Raw genomic sequence first — 19,978 nt, 5'->3', positions numbered from 1 at the left:
GTGTCTCTGCTCGCTTCTCTCTTTTATATCTCAAAAGAGATTGCATTAAGACACTGATCTTGTCAACCTCATCAGTATAACCTCATCACAGTGATAGAATTTACAACACATGAGGAGATCCCATATAATCTCATCATAGTGGTAGAGTTTACAACACATAAGGACATCACATCAGATAACACAGTCATACAATACTAGGAATCATGACCCAGCCAAGTTGCTACACACATTTTTTGGGGGACACAATTCAATCCATGACAAATATTTTCTCCATTTATCATGATGTTTCTTATTGGTCCAGTTGTGAAGATTTTTGTTTTCTTTATGTTGAGAAGGAATCCATACTGAAGGCTGTAGTCTTTGATCTTCATCAGTAAGTGCTTCAAGTCCCCTTTGCTTTTAGCATGCAAGATTGTGTCATCTACATATCACAGGTTGTTAATGAGTCTTCGTGATGCCAAGTTCGTTCTCATATATTCCAGCTACCCTATGTACAACAGAATGAAACATTGCCTGGTCTTATGCCATCTTCACAGTTGTTGCTATGTTTGATCGCGTTGTTGCAGATAAATTTGTGTATAACTATATCCTAAATATTGTGTGGGGCATACTTACAATAAAAAAAAAAAGCCATTATTTACCTGACATTCACATTTAAATGGGTATGTCATATTTATTATTTGCAAAATTTGGCAAATATTCCCACAGTGTCCAAGGGACAGGGTGAAATAAAACGGATCTTATTGTGGGGAAGAGACAAACAATATTCTATCCATCTATGGGTAGGGTTAAACTGAGCATGTAGAATGCTGTGAACAGTGACAAGGGTGGGTGAACACTCCTGTTATGATTGTACGTTGTTATTGTGTGTAGTCAATTCGATTCTGACTCATAATGACCTATAGCACAGAGTAGAACTGCCTCATAGGGTTTTCTAGACTAGTCTTTACAGGAGCAAATTGCCGGGTCTTCTCACCCACAGAGCCACTGGTGAGTTCCAATTGACAACCTTCTGATTAACAGTCGAGCACTTAACCTTTGCGCCACCAGAGCTCCTATATATAATTGTATGGTTCTACCTAAAAAAAAAAAACAAAAAAAAAAACAGTGGTCAAGGATTTCATTTTACTTGGATCCACAATCAACACTCATGGAAGCAGCAGTCAAGAAATCAAAAGACACTTTGCATTGGGCAAATCTGTTGCAAAAGACCTCTTTAAAGTGTTGAAAAGCAAAGATGTCACCTTGAAGACTAAGGTGTGACGACCCAAGCCATGGTGTTTTCAGTTGCCTCGTATGTATGTGAAAGCTTGATAATGAATAAACAAGACTGAAGAAGAATTGACACCTTTGAATATTGGTGTTGGTGAAGAACATTGAATGTACCATGGACTGCCCAAAGAACGAGCAAATCTGTCTTGGAAGAAGCACGACCAGAATGCTCCTTAGAAACAAGGATGGTGAGACTATGGACATGTTATCAGGAGGGACCAGGCTCTGGAGAAGGACATCATGCTTGGTAAAATAGAGGGTCATCGAAAAAGACAAAGACCCTCAAAGAAATGGATTGACACAGTGGCTACAAGAATGGGCTTGAGCATAACAAGGATTGTGAAGATGGTGCAAGTCTGGGCAGTGTTTCATTCTGTTGTACATAGGGTTGCTATGAGTCGGAATCGACTTGAGGGTACCTAACAACAACATCTAAAAAAAAAATTAGATAGAAAAGGAGCTAAAAGATTATGGTATTGGCCCACTTTCCAGCTACAACCATCTCAAGGTGGGAATTAAAATCTGACTCTCTCTAGCTTTTCTTCACTCCTTAAGCCTGGGGAAAGGTGGAGGTAATTCTTTAATTTGATATATTCTAAGCCCAGGTAAATTCCCCAGGCTCAGTACTGTGCTTTTCTTGCGTTATTTATGTTCTCTATCTTTCTCATTCGTCATATACAGTTGAAATAAGTATCCCTTCTTCAGGTTCTTGTCTAGTTGGAGATCTTGACTGTTAAATGTCCTACTTATGTTCAGAACTTCCTTAGATCGTATTTTGTAGAATATTTAGGAAAACAGACAAAAATAGAATATAAAAATTTATAATATTTTAAACTAGTTTCCTTATAGAGTTTCTAGTATACCAGGTAATCCTTGGTCTTAATGCCTTGAGAAAGTAGCTCCAATTATTTTTTAATTTATGATTACTATAGCCCTACCCACTCATATGAATTAAATACCCATCCTACTTTACAGATAGTGAATCCTCTTTCATTGTAAAATCTCCTCAAAGCATCCAAATGCATCACTTTGACATGAATATTTAGAAGAAACATTTCCCATATTTTAAAGCTAACATGTATTATCAGTATGTTTCCGTTCTCTTTTGTTTGTTTGTTTCAAGTTTTTGTGTTTTTTATGGAATATATATAAATAACATGAACAGGAATTTCATGTTGTTAAAAATAGGGTGACATACATGACATGCGACTGTCAAAACCCCTTGTGGTTCCACAGAAAGTACATGATCATTATATGCCCAGTACTCTAGGGCTAATTCGCTGAGAAGGAATTGTACAGATTATCTACTGAAAAGTCTACTCATTCAATAGACATAGATCTGCTTCCTTTAATGACTATTGTGGTGATGAAGATGAATAACACACTTTCATCTTGAAAAATTATAATGGTAACTGCTGTGTGATTTAAATCCATCATAGGTTTCCTGGAGTCATAGCAATTAAAGATGGAAAAGGACTGTTTGGGCATCTCCCCCATCTTTCTGTCTAGGCAGGCTTTTATGCGGCAGTTAATTCTCTAGTGCTTTGTCTAATCTAGTTTTACATAACTCAAATGGAAAACTTGGAAGACTACACCACAGTCTAAATGACCTTGCTACTGGGAATTATTATAATGATAATAAGCATGCTTTTGCTCAGCTTAATTTCCCACTAGTTCTATCTATGCCACCTGGGAACAGCCCTGAGCCATCCTACACTTCTTCCTCCCCCATTCAGTTTGGCACCATTCAAATAATTGTAAATGTTGCTCATACCCAGCCTAACACATTTAATCATGTTTGGCAAAATTATTTGTAGATCTTTTAGCAACTCTATGCCTGCCAAACATTTTAGCATCTTTGAAATTAATGAGAAGCCTAACAGATGAAGATGAATGTCTAGTAAAATGTAGAATTAATGATCAACATCACAAGAGCACTTTTGAAAATCTGGGTTTTGAGTGAAGTGAATTCTAGTGATTAATTTCTAAGAATATAAAAAACTATGAAATAAGCCAAGAATATCTTCAGAAATATCTTTTTCCGTTTATGAATTTTTTCTGCCCCTGATTTCCAGACTTGGTCTCTTTATTCATTAACTGCCAGCTGCCTTCTAGTAGTGCTTCTTGTCCAAGACATCACTCCTCCTAATGAAAACGTCCTTTATTCTGTCAGGAGCCCATATAGTGACTGCCTAGTAGGTTGATAGCAATATCTTCAGACCAAAATGATACTGTCAATGCCTACCTTCTCAGAAACACTTACATTTGAATGTGATCATTCAGACCTTAAATCTATGAAAGAATAATACTAGAAATCCAAGAAAGATAGTGAATCAGCAGGGGATGGGGTCATTTTAACAAGCCCCTGGGTGATGCAAACAGTTAACATGCTAGGCTGCTAACTGAAAGCTTGAAGGTTTGAACCCTCCCAGAGGTGCCTGTAAAGAAAGGCCTGGTGATCTACTTACAAAAAATCAGCCATTGGGAAACCCTAGGGAGCAAAGTTTTACCCTGGCATACATGCGGTAGGCATGAATCAGAGTAGACTTGACGGCAACTGGTTTGTTTTCCTGGGGTTATTTTTAAAGAGAACAGAATGTAAACCCCATGAAGACAGAGATTTTTGTTTGTTTTACTGATGTATCCTTAGCGCCTATATCTGTGGGTGCTCAATAAATACAAGTTCAATGGATGATATAGAGCTTTTCTGCCAGTATCTCAGATCACAACCTATAGGGCAGCTGAAAGGAATATGAAGGGGTGTGCCTGTCATTGAGGAAATTTTCTTGTGCCACAGAATTATTTCCTTTATACATTTCTCAAACACTAGTGTTTTAATATAAATTCGGGATTTATTGTGGGAAAGGAAAGGTGTGGTTGTGTGAATTAGGTGGTGGTGCCAAGGGAAGGATTTTGCTTTTAATGTTGTTAGTTACCATTGAGCCACTCCGACTCATAGCGACCCCAGGTAAGACAAAACGAAACTTTGCCTGGTCCTGTGCCGTCTTCAAGGTTGTCGGTATGCTCAAGTCTGTTGTTGCAGCCACTGTGTATTTTGAGTGCCTTCCAACCTAGGTGGCTACATTCCAGCACTATATCCGACAATATTATGTTGCGATCCACAGGGTTTTCATTGTCTAATTTTCTAAAGTAGATTGCCAGTCCTTTCTTCCTAGTCTGTCTTAGTCTGGGAGCTCTGCTGAAACCTGTCCACCAAGGGTGACGCTGTTGGTATTTGAAAGACTGGTGGCTTAGCTTTCGGCTTCATAGAAACATGCAAGCCACCGTAGTATGACAAATTGGCAGGTGGCAGTGTTTAATATTAATAGTGTTACAAAGGGGAGTTAGAAGAGAATGGTTGAAAGAGGTCACTCATGGAAGCTCCTGAGAAATGTCTTGACCTCCTTAAGAGATAATGTATAATATAAACTAGAGGAATGTTTTTTTTAAAGTGATCCAGTGGTAAAGTAGATCTTAATAATGAAGTCATCAACTCATTGGCAACATGGTGCAGCTTTCGATCTTGACTGCAAGGAAGCTTCTAAGAAAATGTTCACATTACTGGATTAAGGAGAGCAGCTTCCTAGGCCTGAAGCTGTGCATTTAGAATATATCATAACTACGTCCTCTGAGACTAACAGCATCAAAAAGATGGCCGGTGACTGTTAAACATGAAAACAAGAAAGTGAACTTTACATCAGATTGCGTCTTTTCTTTGAAAAAGAAAAAAAGTAAATTCAAATACAAATCAATCTTTTGGGATCCCCTGTATTTGAGAAATTAAGTATAAAATAACTCATGACTTTTCATTCATTTTTATTTTCCAGAGGACATGTTCAAAGCAAGCAGGACATTCAAAATAAACACCCATTTCAGCAGCCACAAAGCTTTATAACTATTGTCAAAATCAGAAGACTTAAAACGGGAACCTGTTTTATGTTCAAAGTACAGTTATGTTTGATCAGTTAGGATTTATAGAGATGGAAATAGTTTCTTTTATTTCTGCTACTAAGAAAAATATGTATGAATTTTTATAATGGAATCTGTCAGTTGTCCTAAGTGCTGACCATCTCAGTTAGATTGCCGAGAGCAGTATGGGAAAATTTTCCTGTCAAAGCATTCATTGTGATAGGGTAGGATTTGACGACTATTACTAATGTCATGGGCAGTGATTAAAAAAAGCTCTAGGTGTAATTCCTTCTGGCTTTATTGAAAGAACTACCAAAGTGACATAGTGTCTTAACCCACAGGCAGATTTATTAGGGTGGAAATCTCTTTTGCTTTGTGTTTAATTAGCTTAGTCTGTGGAGGGAACCTGGTAGGAGGGAAATCTCTCACTCTGACACAAAACATTGAACAATGAACCATACTTCAAGCTACTAAAAGAGAGGCAAGGACATGCTAATAAATTAAGCACTAAGGAGAAAATATGGCTATCAGCTCATATCTTTAGAATAAGAACCTATGCCTACATCTTTATCACCTAATCACAAGTTTCTAGGTGCTCTATTTTACCTGGTACATTAAGTGGAAAATGGAATAAATTGTAGCACATAGGAGTATTGGTATTACTGTAATGATTGGAATCCAAATTATCGCATTTAATTACGGGAAATGGAACATAGTTTAATCCATATATATTATTGAACTTCTTACCACAACAATACAACAAAGAAAATTTGAGTATTATATATAAAATGATTTAATAAAAACTTGATCAAGAAGACAGGGAAATCAGGAGATGAATCAAACTTGTCTTGGGCTGGGCAAGAAAATTATTTTTATCCAGTTTATGTGGTTGTTGTTATTTGTCATCGAGTTGGCTGTGACTCATAGCAACCCCATGCATAAGAGAATGAAATATTCCTGGTGCTGCTGCATTCTCACAATCATTAGTATGTTGGAGCTGACTGTTGCAGCCACTGTGTCAATGCATCTGATTGAAAGTCTGGCTCTACTTTACCAAGCATGATGTCCTTTTCCAGTGATTGGCACCTCCTGATGACATGCCAAAGTTGATATCGATTCTGTTGAAAGAGGATATCTCACCATCGTTGCTTCTAAGGAATATTCTGGCAGTATTTCTTCTAAGACTGACCTGTTTGTTCTTCAGACAGTCTATGGTATATTCAGTATTCTATCCCAACACCACAATTCAAATTCATCAATTCTTCTTTGGTCTTCCTGTTTCATTGTCCAGCTTTCAAATATATATGAGGCAATTGAAGAGACCACAGCTTGGGTCAGGCATAGATTAGTCATCAAAGCAACACCTGTCAGTTTGTTGTACTGTGGTGGCTTGTGTGTTGCTGTGACGCTGGAAGCTATGCCACCGGTATTTCAAATGCCAGCAGGGTCACCCATGGTGGACAGGTTTCAGCAGAGCTTCCAGACTAAGACAGACTTGGAAGAAAGACCTGGCAGTCTGCTTCTGAAAAAAGCAGCCAGTGAAAACCTTATGAATAGCAGCAGAACGTTGTCTGATATAGTGCTGGAAGATGAGCCCTCAGGTTGGAAGGCACTCAAAATATGACTGGAGAAGAGCGGCCACTTCAAAGTAGAGTCAACCTGAATGCCATGGATGGAGAAGTGCTTTCAGGACCTTTGTTTGCTGATGTGGCATGACTCAAAATGAGAAGAAATAGCTGCAAACATCCATAAATAATCAGAATGTGGAATGTATGAAATATGAAGCTAAGAAAATTGGAAATCATCAAATGTGAAATGGGCTCCAAATATCGACAATGTCAAAACAATAAAAAAGGGAATAGATGGTGTAGATATAGAATTTTCAAATGGAGAGGAAGTCAAGGCTATATCAAGTAATAAAAGACTGGTTCAAACTTAGGAAAATAGGGTAAATTTCAAGATAACTTCAAGGAAAGTTAACAAAGCTATTCATCAAAATAAAAAAGAAGAAAAACATAATGACTCAGTAAACACACAATCTATAATAGTGAAAGAAAATCCACAAACAAAAGGTACTCAGTTCAAGAAAGTAAGAGGAACAAAGAAAATGTCAGCACCACAAAAAAAAAAAAAAAAGCAAACAAAAAAACACAACAATATGAGAGTGATAAATTCATACCTATCAAAAATCACAGAACCCTGGTGGCACGATGGCTAACAGCTCAGGCCAGTAACCAAAAGGTCAACAGTTTAAATTCACCAGCTGATCTTTGGAAACCCTATGGGGAAGTTCTACTCTGCCCTACAGGGTCACTATGAGTTGGAATTGACTTTGACGGCAATGGGCAGCGGGCTTTCCATAATCACACTGAATGTAAATTGCTTAAATGCACCCTTAAAGAGACAGAATGGACAACAAAAAACAAGACCCATCAATATGCTGTCTACAGGAGACACACCTTAGAAACAAAGACATACATATATTAAAAAAGGTTGGAAAAAAATGTATCAAGCAAACAGTAACCAAAAATGAGCAGGAATGACAATATTAATCTCAGATATAATAGACTTTAAGGCAAAATTAACCACAAAAGACAAGAAATGTCATGATATAATGACTATAGGAACAATCCACCAAGAAGACATAACCTTAAAACATATGAACCCAATGACAGGGCTCCAAAATACATAAAACAAACTCTAACAGCACTGAAAAGAGAAATAGACAGTTCCACAATAATAGTAGGAGTCATCAACACACCACACTCAGTGAAGGGCTGAACATCTAGAAAAAAATTCAGCAAAGATACAGAAGATCTAAAGGCCACAATTAACCAACTTGACCTCATAGATATATATAGAACACTCCACCCAACAGAAGAAAAGTAACATTATTTTCCAACACCCATGGAACATTTTCCAGAATAGACTACATTTTAGGTAACAAAGTAACGTCAATAAAATCAAAGAATCAAAATAATACAAAGCATTCTCTCCGATAACATCATAAAAGTAGAAATCAATAACAGGAAGAGCAAAGAAAAAAATCAAATTCATGGCAACTGAATGACACTTTGCTTAAAAACAACTAAGTAATAGAAGAAATCAAAGAGGGAATCAGAAAATTCCTAGAATCAAATAAGACTGAAAATACATCATACAAAAACCTTTGGGACACATCAAAGGCAGTGCTGAGAGGTCAATTTATGGCAATAAATACACACATTAAAAAAAAAACAGGGGAGGGAACCAAAATCAAAACATTAGCCCTACAACTTGAACAAATAGAGAACACTGAAAGAAGACCACAGGAACCAGAAGAAAGGAAATAATAAAGATTAGAGCACAAATAAATGAAATAGAGAAGAGAAAAACAATAATCAACAAGACCAAAAATTGTTCCTTTGCAAAGATCAACAAAATCAACAAACCACTGGCAAAACTGACAAAAGCAAAACAGGGGAGGAAGCAAAAAATTGAAGAAAGAAATGAGATAGGGGACATAAGAAGAGATCCAACTGAAATAAAAAGGATCATAACAGAATACCATGAAAATGTGTACTTCAACAAATCTGAAAACCTAGAGGAAATGGACAAATTTCTAGAAACAAACTACCTACTTAAGCTAACACAAACTGAGGTAGAAAATCTGAACAGACCCATAACGAGAAAAGATTGAGGAGGTAATAAAAAAAAAACTCCCAACAAAAAAAAAAAGCCCTGGCCTGGACAGCTTCACTGGAGAATTTTACCAAACAGTTGGAGAAGAGCTTAGACAGTACTACTGAAACTATTTCAGAGCATTTAAAAGGAAGGAATGCTCCCAAATTCATTCTATTAAGCCAGCATAACTCTGATACCAAAGCCTGGCAAAGATACAACAAAAAAAGAAAATTACAAACCAATAACTATCATGAATATAGATGCAAAAATTATCAGCAAAATTCTAGCCAATAGAATTCATGATCATATGAAAAAATATAATGCACCTCGGTCAAGTGGAATTCATACCAGGTATGCAAGGATGGTTCAGCATTAGAATATCAATTAACATACTCTACCACATAAATAGAACAAATGAAAAGAATCGCATGATCTTCTCAATCCACACAGAAAAGGCATTAGATAAAGTCCAACACCTGTCCCTGATAAAAACTCTCAATAAAATAGGAATAGAAGCGAAATTCCTCAACATAATTAAGGGCATTTATACAAAACCAGGAGCCCTGTTGGTGCAGTGGTTAAGAGCTCAGCTGCTAACCAAATGGTCAGCATTTTGAATCCACCAGCACTCCTTGGAAACTACTCTGGCAGTTTTACTCTGTCCCATAGGGTTGCTATGAGTTGGAATCTCCTCGATGGCAATGGGCTCGGGTTTGGTTTATACAAAACCAACAGCCAATATCATTCTCAATGGAGAAAGGCTGAAAGCATTCCCCATGAGAATGGGAACAAGATCAGGATGCCCTTTATCACCACTCCTATTTAACATTGTCCTGGAAGTCCTAGCTAGGGAAATAAGACAAGAAAAAGAAATAAAGGGCATCCAAATTGGAAGGAAGCAGTAAAACTACTTGTTCACAGGTATATGATACTATACACACAAAACCCCAAAGATTATATAAGAAAAAGAAGGGAATTAATAAAAAGACTCAACAGAGTAGCAGGATACAAGATCAATATTCAAAAATCAGTTGGATTTCTATACACCAACAAAGAGAACTGTGAAAAGGAAATCAGGGAAACAATACCACTGATAATACCCCCTATAAAGATAAACTGCTTAGGAATAAATGTAACCAAGGACCTAAAAGACCTGTACAAAGAAAACTACAAAACACTGTTGCAAGAAACCAAAAGAGAACTACATAAATGGAAAAATATACCATGCCCATGGATAGGAATACTCAACATTGTGAAAATGTCAATCCTACCCAAAGCAATCTACAGATGTAATGCAATCCCTATCCAAATACCAACAGGATTGTTTAATGAGATGGAAAAACTAATCACCAACTTTATATAGATAGGAAGAGGTAAACAAAGCATTACTGAAGAAAAAGAACAAAATGGGAGGCCTCACACTATCTGATCTCAGGGCCTGTTATATAGCCACGGTAGTTGAAACAGCTTGCTACTGGTATAAGGACAGACCCATAGACCAAGGGAACAGAATAGAGAACCCAGATGTAAATCTATTCACCTTTGATCAGCTGATCTTTGACAAAGGACCAAAGTCTATTAAATGGGGAAAAGAGTCTCTTTAACAAATGGTGCTGGCAAAACTGGATGTCCATCTGTAAAAATATGAAACAGGACCCATACCTCACACCATACACAAAAACACATTCAAAATGGATCAAAGACCTAAATATAAAACCTAAAGCAATAAATATCATGGAAGAAAAAATAGGGACACTGCTAGGGCCCCTAATATATGGCATAAATAGAATACAAACCATAACAAACAAAGCACAAACACCAGAAGATAAACTAGATAACTGGGAACTCCTAAAAATTAAACATTTATGCTCATCAAAAGACTTTACTGAAAGAGTAGCAAGAGAATCTACAGACGGGGAAGAAATTTTGGCTATGACATATCTGACAAAGGTCTAATCTCTAAAATCTAAGGAATCCTTCAACACCTCAACAACAAAAAGGCAAATAATCCAATTAAAAAATAGACAAAGAATATGAACAGACACTTCATCAAACAGGATATTCAGGTGGCTAACAGACACATGAAGAAATCCTCTCATTCATTAGCCATTAGAGAAATGCAGATCAAAACTAAGTGAGATACCATCTCACTCTGACATTACTGGCACGAATCAAAAAAAACAGAAAATAGCAAATGTTGAAGAAGTTGCTGGGAGATTTGAACTCTTATGCACTGATGCTGGAAGTAGAAAATGGTACAAATGCTATGGAAAACGATCTTGAGCCTCCTTAAAAAGCTAGAAATAGAAAAACCATATGATCCAGAAATCCTACTACTAGGAATATATCCAAGAGAAATAGGAGCCATCACACAAATAGACATATGCACACCCATGTTCATTGCAGCATTATTCATAATAACAAAAAGATGCAAACAACCTAATTGCTCATCAACAGACGAATGGATAAACAAATTATGGTGCATACACAAAATGGAATACTATGCAAAAATAAAGAAAAATGATGAATCCGTGAAACATCCCACAATATGGATGAATTTGGAGGGCATTATGCCGAGTGAAATAAGTCGATCACAAAAGGACAACTATTGTATGAGACCACTATTATAAAAACCCAAGAAAAGATTTACACACAGAAGAAAACAATCTTTGATGTTTGAGAGAGGGAAGGAGTAGTAGGGAGGGGAAATCACTAACTAGATAGTAGACAAGTGGTAACTTTTGTGAAGGGAAAGACACAAAATATAAGGGAAGTCAGCACAATTTGACCAAGGCAAAGTCATAGAAGCTTCCTAGACACATCCAAACACCTTGAGGGACCAAGGTAATGGGTCTGAGGGCTGGGGACCGTGGTCTCTGAGAGCATCTAGGTCAATTGGCATAACAGTTCATAAAGAAAATGTTCTACATACTACTTTGGTGAGTAGTATCCGGAGTCTTAAAAGCTTGTGAGCAACCGTCTATTGGTTCATCTATTGTTCCCATCCCATCAACAGCAAAGGAGAATGAAGAAAACTAAAGACACAAGGAAAAATAATTAGTCCAAAGAACTAATGGATCACATGAACCACAGCCTGCATCAGCCTGAGTCCAAAACAACTAGATGGTGTTCAGATAACCACCACTGACTGCTCTGACAGGGATCAAAATAGAGAGTCCCGGACACAGTGGAAGAAAAATGTAAAACAAAGTTTAAATTCACATAAAAAAGACCAGATTTGCTGGTCTGACAGATACTGGAGGAACCCCAATCACTATGGCCTGCGAACACCATGTTAACTCAGAACTGAAGCCACTGTCGCAATCCACATTTCAGCCAAAGATTAGGGAGACCTATAAAACAAACAATAACACACATGAGGAACATACTTCTTAGTTCAATCAAGTGTGTAAGACCAAATAGACAACAGCTGCCAAAAAGCAATGATTAGAAGGCAGGGAAGGACAGGAAAACTGGACAAATGGACATGGGGAACCCAGGATGGAAGGTGAAGGGGGAGAGTGCTGACATAATGCAGGTATTGCACCCAGTGTCACAAAACAATTTGTGTATAAATTTTTGAATGAGAAACTAATTTGCACTGTAAACTTCCACCTAAAGAACAATGAAATTTAAAAAAAAAATGAAATGGAGTACATAAAGATCAATATCCTAGGTATCAGTGAGCTGAAAAGGACTGGTATTAGCCATTTTGAATTGGACAATCATATGGTCTACTGTACTGAGAATGACAAATTGAAAAGAAAAGGTGTCACATTCATTGTCAAAAAGAACATTTCAAGATCTATCCTAAAGAACAACATTGTCAGTAATAGGATAATATCTATACACATACAAGGAAGACCAGTTAATATGACTGTCTTAGTTATCTGGTGCTGCTGTAGCAGAAATACCACAAGTGGATGGCTTCAACAGACATTTATTCTCTCACAGTCTAGTAGGGTAGAAGTCCAATTCAGGTGTCAACTCCAGGGGAAGGCTTTCTCTTTCTCTGCTGGCTCTGGAGGAAAGTCTTTGTCATCAATCTTTCCTTGGTCTAGGAACTTCTCCATGCAGGAACCTTGGGTCCAGATGGCGCGATCTGCTCTCAGCACTGTTTTCTTGGTGATACGAGGTCCCCGAGTCTCTGTTCACTTCCCTTCCCTTTCATCTCTTGTCAGACAAAAGGTGATGCAGGCCACACCCCAGGGAAACTCTTTACATTGGATCAGGGATATGACCTGAGTAAGGAGGTTACATCCCACCCTAATCCTCTTTAATGTAATCTAATCTTGCCTCATTAACAACTGGCAGAGATTAGGATTTACAACACATAGGAAAATTACATCAATCACAAAATGTAGTACAACCACACAATACTGGGAATCATAGTCTAACCAAGTTGACACATATTTTGGGGCGACACAATTCAGTCCATAACAGTGACTATTATTCAAATTTATGCACCAACCACTACTGCCAAAGATGATGAAATTGAAGATTTTTACCAACTTCTGCCGTCTGAAATTGATCAAACATGCAATCCATATGCATTGATAATTACTGGTAATTGGAATGTGAAAGTTGGAAACAAAGAAGAAGGATCAGTAGTAGGAAAATATGACCTTGGTGATAGAAATGACACCAGAGATAGCATGATAGAATTTTGCAAGACCAACGACTTATTCATTGAAAATACCTTTTTAAACCACATAAATCGTGACTATACACATGGACTTTGCTAGATGGAATACACAGGTATCAAATTGACTACATCTGTGGAAAGAGATGATGGAGAAGCTCAATGTCATCAGTCAGAACAAGGCCATGGGCCAACTTCTGAAAACAGATCATCAGTTGCTCATATGCAAGTTCAAATCAAAGCTGAAGAAAATTAAAACAAGTCCACGCTAGCCAAATTACAACCTTGAATATTGTGATGGTTGATTGTGTGTCAGCTTGGCTGGACCATGATTCTTAGTGGTTTGGTAGTCATATGATATTGTGATCATTTCCATGTTGAGATTTGATATAACGTGATCACCCCGTGATGGGATCTGCTGTGAGTAGCCAATCAGTTGAAAGGGAGTTTCCTTGGGCGTGTGGCCTGCATCAAATATAAATGGGCATTCTGGCAAGGCTCATAGGCTTTTACTCGCTGTGGATGCTGCAGCTGGCTCCTGTATGTCTGACCTCCAGTTCTCAGGACTTGAGCTAGCAGCTTACTTGCACTCTTGCCTGCTGATCTTGGGATTTGTCGATCATTGCAGCCTGTGAGTGACAGCCCTTTTATCTGACCTATGGATCTTGGGTTTGCCAGCCCCTGTGGCTACATGAATCAGAAGCCTCCAGCCTGACCCACGGACTTGGGGGACATTCTAGTCTTTACAACCATGTGAGCCATTTCCTTAACATAAATCTCGCTCTATATATATATTTATATGCTTTACTGGTTTTGCTTCTCTAGAGAACCTAGCCTAAGACATTTGGTACCAAGAGTGGTTCTAGAAATACAAGATTGAAAGTATGAGTTTTCTAAATTGGTTGGTTCTCAAGTCTGCTTATCTTAAAGATATTGATGACTCTGTTTCCAGTAGTACAGAGGGCACTTTATGGTGTGAGGTGGCAATACAAATATGCAAACTATCACCACCAATAAATCAGGTATTAGTGAATTTTGAGGCTCTGTGTGATTGCATGTATGATATCTTTCTAGAATTTTGTCAGAATGAGAGGGATAAGGAAGCTGGTTGGTTGGTCCTACTTTCACTGGACAAACTGGTGGAAGAAAGATGAGCTCAGGGCTTCAGAGTCAAAGCTCAGGTGCCACATAAATGACCCCAAAGTTTCCACTTGTGCCTTGAAAGAAAGCCTTATTTCTTGTAGTAACAGAGCTGATATTGTAGAAAACCAAACCAAATCCTAAGAGTGGTTGAATTACAATGCCAACTCAATTGCCAACCTTGAGAGGTGTTTGAAGTTAAAGTGAGGGCGATGATTGGGAAGAAATGGGATCCTGAATCTTGGGATGGGGACATATGTGCAGATAACCAGGAAGCTGGAGACAATGAGCCCCTAAATTCCGTTGAATTACTCCTGCCAACAGAACCAGCGTTCTCATTCCCATCTGAAGTGATCACTCCATGTTTGTCTGCTAAACCAACCTTCCCAGTAAAACCATTAGCCATTCTACCCCCATCTAATGAGATTAACTCAGCTGCATCTAAAGAGCCTTTATCTGAGTCATTGCTGGGGGCATCGCCTGAGGCAGGTGCTGTAGAAGACAATGCAGAATGTTCTCAAAACTTTTCCCTAGTACCGATTTTGGCTTCTAGATCTAAGTCTCCGTGAGCCCCAACCCCTAAAAAGTGAAGTACAGAGTGTGACCCAGGAGGAGGTATGCTACACTCCAAAAGAATTGCTTGATTTTTCTAATATGTACAAACAGAAACCTGGGGAATATGAGTGGGAATGGGTATTAAGAGTGTGGAATAATGGAGCAAGTAGCATGAAGATGGGTCAGTATGAGTTTATTGATATGAGCCCACTAAGCACAGATTCTTCATTCAGTGTTTCAGCTTGAGAAGTGAGGAAAGGATCTAATAGTTTATTTGGTTAGGTCACTGGAAGCATGGATTACACGGTGCCCTACACTAAATCAAGTTGAAGTACCTGACCTGCCTTGGTGTACTGCAGAAGAAGGTATCCGACGACTTAGGGAAATTGGCATGCTAGAGTGGATTTATCAAGTTAGACCCACAGACCCACACATGGAGTGCCCAGAGGACACACCTTTTACCACAACTGTGAGGAAAAAATTTGTGACATTACTCAAACATTACTACCAGCAGTCTCTGGGTTACGAATGAGATCCATTCCTTAAATGTGTCTTTAAGTGGAATTTGTCGGTAAGTCCTAACAGGTGCATATGGTTTTTATTTAGCCTTACTTTAGTGCAAGAAAAGGCTCGAAGCCTTTTCAATGATTTAAAAGCTGCACAGGCAGCAAATGAAGGTGATTGTGATGAAGAATGTGTTGCAAGGAGGGGTTGGTTCAGTCGTTTCAAGCTAAGGGCAAGTTTACCTAACATTAAAGAGCAATTTAGAGTTGTCCTTAAGGTCGATGTTCCTAAACCAGGGACTTCATATTATATCAAGTTAAAACACCCACTACTCTCAGAGACCCCTCAGAGGTAGATGACTTGTGTCGATTCTTTGGTAAGGCTGTATCCAATCAATCCTTGTTACTCATTCCTGTATATTCCATCTCGACTGTAAGGTTAAGTGCTTGCTTTGGTACATCTGCTTGGATTTAAAAATAAACTGTTAATAATTAGAAAATTAATGGTGCAAGAGGACGAGCCATAGAACCATCTATTCACCATTCTTTTCCATTTCTACTTTAGTTAAAAAAAATACTTAAATAAAAAACTATTTTCACTCTAAGTGTAATGTGAAAATCATTACTTTTTTTTCATAAAATTGTTTTGCTTTGTTTTTGGAATTAATTGTTCTGTTTTAAACACATGATAGATCCATTTTTTTTTTGTTGTTGCTGCATTATAAAGTATGTTGTTGCATAATTAAGATTAACACTTTGGGGTACATCTTTTTTATTGTCTTTAATCCAGTGATATACTAATATTTTAATATTGAGAAAAAAGATTTAAAATAATACTGTGGTAATATTCTGAAAAATATTCTCTGTCAACTTTCTTTGATAACATGTGTAAGGATACTTAAAAGGCTAAAATTAGTGAGAAATACATACAGTATAGTAAACTTTTTATTATAATTATATAAAGTATCTCATAGGATTGGTTAGAAAATTCTTATCTACTTTTAAAACAGCATTCTTTGTACATCTCTGCAGGATATCTACACATTTTGTACACCAAAAACCCCTAGTTGTAGGGTGTCACAAAACACTTATTTAATAATAGGAAAGCTCATTATTTAGTTAAGACTTATTTATAGTGTGTTCCTACGCTTGGAAGCTTCCCACTTGACTTAGCCCTTCCTCTCTAGGCTTGTGATTGGTTTACTCTTGTTACTACGTCCTCCAGGTGAGTGACATTATGTTCATCTTGCTCCTTCTCCATCCCAGACACATTTCTTAACTTTTGTTCTGACATCCCTTCCAGTTAGCACCGTCTTGTATTCTTAGAAGTACCAGGCTTTGGGTGACAAATTTTGTCTCCCTTTCTTTCTCTGACACTTTCTACCCTATTTAGTAATATGATATAACACATGGTCTGGGAAAAAGGAGAAAGTAGGTGGCTCAGTGGTTAAAAGCTTGGCTGCTAATCAAAAGGTTGGCAGTTTGAATCCACCAGCTGCCCCTTCGAAACCCTATGGGCAGTTCTACTCTGTCCTATGGTGTCACTGTGAGTCAGAATCAACGGTGATGGGGTTAGGTATGAGGAAGGAAAAGTAAAGAACTTGGAGAAGGCAGAGGTAAGGAAGAAAATCTTCTACTTATGTTCGTACAATAAAATGTAGTTGCATTAGAAAAAAACAAAAACAATGAATGCTGTCCAGAAGAGATGCAGCAATATTTGCCCTTTTTTTGAATACAACAGGTCATTATAATTTTATTTCATTTTATATGCATTAACTGTATTGGAGTGCAAAATGTCCAAATTGAAAATTTTAGTCATATTAATTCTGGCACTGTTTTGCCAGCATTTGAATTGATATAAATTCTTCATAATCTGTAAGAATCTTATTTTACAAATACACTTCTAAAATGCCACTACTGAAATCTAGAATATATATAGTAAAGCTGGAATTATTTGTTTCATTTATTTTATCTATCTATCTATCTAACAAAATGAAATAAATATTCTCACTATGGAATCTGTTTTCAGGACTTTTTATCAGAGCTGCTATTCCAAATAGAAAATGACCAGTCAAAATGCAACAATTTCTTAGATTTTTGTTAGTTATATTCCATTCTTGCCTAGTGAGAAATATTTAGGAGATACGCATAATCAAGAGCATACAGATGAAATTAGGTAAGATCCTTCAGCGCATTCACAGAAATCTTTAGCTACAAGCTACTCCTAAATTGTTCTTAAACAATATCCCATCAGAGAACATTCTGCGTCAGTTCAGGTTAGGAAAGTTAGAGTAAGCATACCATTTTCCTACTTTCTTTTTTGGTATTCTTATCATTTTAATGGAAGCAATTCTAAATTTTTCTAATTTTGTTTACCTATCACTCAAAATATTGTTGCAATATTTTTCTTCTACATTTCACATTTTATTTTCATTAAAAAGTCAATTGTACCCTTAAAATAAGTAAAAAGTAGGGCGCACAGGATTTCTTCTTCTTGATCTTTTGAAGGTCCAACAAAATGTTTGAAAGGAATTATTTAGACAGTATGTCAAACCTCTGCCTTGAAAGTTCAAGCTTACTTTGATATGTGTATAGATCTAAAATGTCTGGAAAAATCACATACTGCAAATGATTAAGCTAGTTATGTTTGTATGACTCAGTCAACTTAAATTTTATAAGACATAAGTAAATAGGTATTTATAGAACAGGTAAGAGAGGGAAAAACATAGGTAGAAAATGCTTATCAACATGAACATGGTAATTGCTACCTATACCTTCATTATATTTATTGAACTAAATCATGTAATGATAGTGTTAAAAGTTAATGAAATTATCAAAATGTATTAAACTTTACAATCCTTTTTTTAAATAATAGTACCAGGAACTATAACCTGAAAACAAAACAAAACAGAAAAAACTTGTTGCCGTCGAGTCGATTCCGACTCATAGCAACCCTATAGGATAGGGTAGAACTGGCCCACAGAGTTTCCAAGGAGTGGCTGGTGGATTTGAACTGCTGACCTTTTGGTTAGCAGCCTAAGTGCTTAACCACTGCACCATTATAAACAACTTAAATAAAATTATTTCAGAGTCCTTAGAACCCTGAAGTGGTTTTCTCCACTAAATTTGACTACCTTCACAATAATTTGGATTGCCATAGAGTAAAATATTTATACACAACTCAAGAGCAGTTTTCATATATTTGATAATTTGAAAATAAAAAAATTTGTTAAAAACATGGTATTTTAAAGCCTTGACTAAGATAATCTACTTTCACTTATGTTCTAATTGGAGCAGATGTAGCCCAAATATCTTTTATCCTCTGAATTTATAATGAAATTTAATGTTTATATAATATTTCAGATAACCTGTCTTAATGTGTTCATAAGAATAAGCTATTAAAATTGCTCTCTCTTTTTTTTTTTCATTTCTGCAAGGTTTAGAATCATCAAAGAATAACCCATTTTAATTTTATATTCTCCAAATATAAAGTGATCTCACCTTTTCATTGATCATATTCCCTACCAGAATTGATATATTCAGGAACTATTTTCAAGTATGGAATAGGAAACATTCTCTCTGTCATCTAGTGCTTCTATACCAGAAGAGGAGCCCTAACCTAAAGGTTGGCAGTTTGAACCCACCAGTTGCTCCACAGAACAAAGATGTAGCAGTCTGCTTCTGTAAAGATTACAGCCTTGGAAGCCCTATGGGGCAGTTCTGTCCTATCCTATGGGGTCACTATGAGTCGGAATCACTTGGTGACAAAGGTTTGTTTTGTTTTGTTTCTATAATAGAAATGCCACAATTGAGTGGCCTTAACAAACAAATTTATTTTCTCACAGTTTAGTAGGCTAGAAGTCCAAATTCAGGGTGCTGGCTCTAGGGGACGGCTTTCTTTGAAAACTCTGGAGGAAGGTCCTTGTCTCTTTGCAGCTTGTGTTCGTCAGTCCCTTGATGATCTTCATGTGGGTTGGTATCTATCTTCCCCCCTCTCTACTTCCTTCCTCGTGCCTAATCTGCTCTTTTTATATCTCAAAACAGATTGATTTAAAACACACCCTACACTAATACTGCCTCATTAACATAACAAAGAAAACTCATTCTCAAATGAGATTATAACCACGGGTTATAGGGGTTAGGATTTACAATACATATTTTGGGGAGACACAATTCAATCCATAACACCCCCTAACCCTCAGTTAACTGGAAAAATCTACCAATTTATAGACATTATTTTTAATATCCTTGTAATTTATTCGTTGATTTCTATTTTATTTAGGATTGCCAATTT

The sequence above is a fragment of the Trichechus manatus genome, unplaced genomic scaffold (genome assembly GCF_000243295.1).
Source record: "Trichechus manatus latirostris isolate Lorelei unplaced genomic scaffold, TriManLat1.0 scaffold00158, whole genome shotgun sequence".
Classification (NCBI taxonomy): Eukaryota; Metazoa; Chordata; class Mammalia; order Sirenia; family Trichechidae; genus Trichechus; species Trichechus manatus.
The sequence above is the reverse complement of the archived record's forward strand: the minus strand, read 5'-3'. Positions refer to the sequence as shown.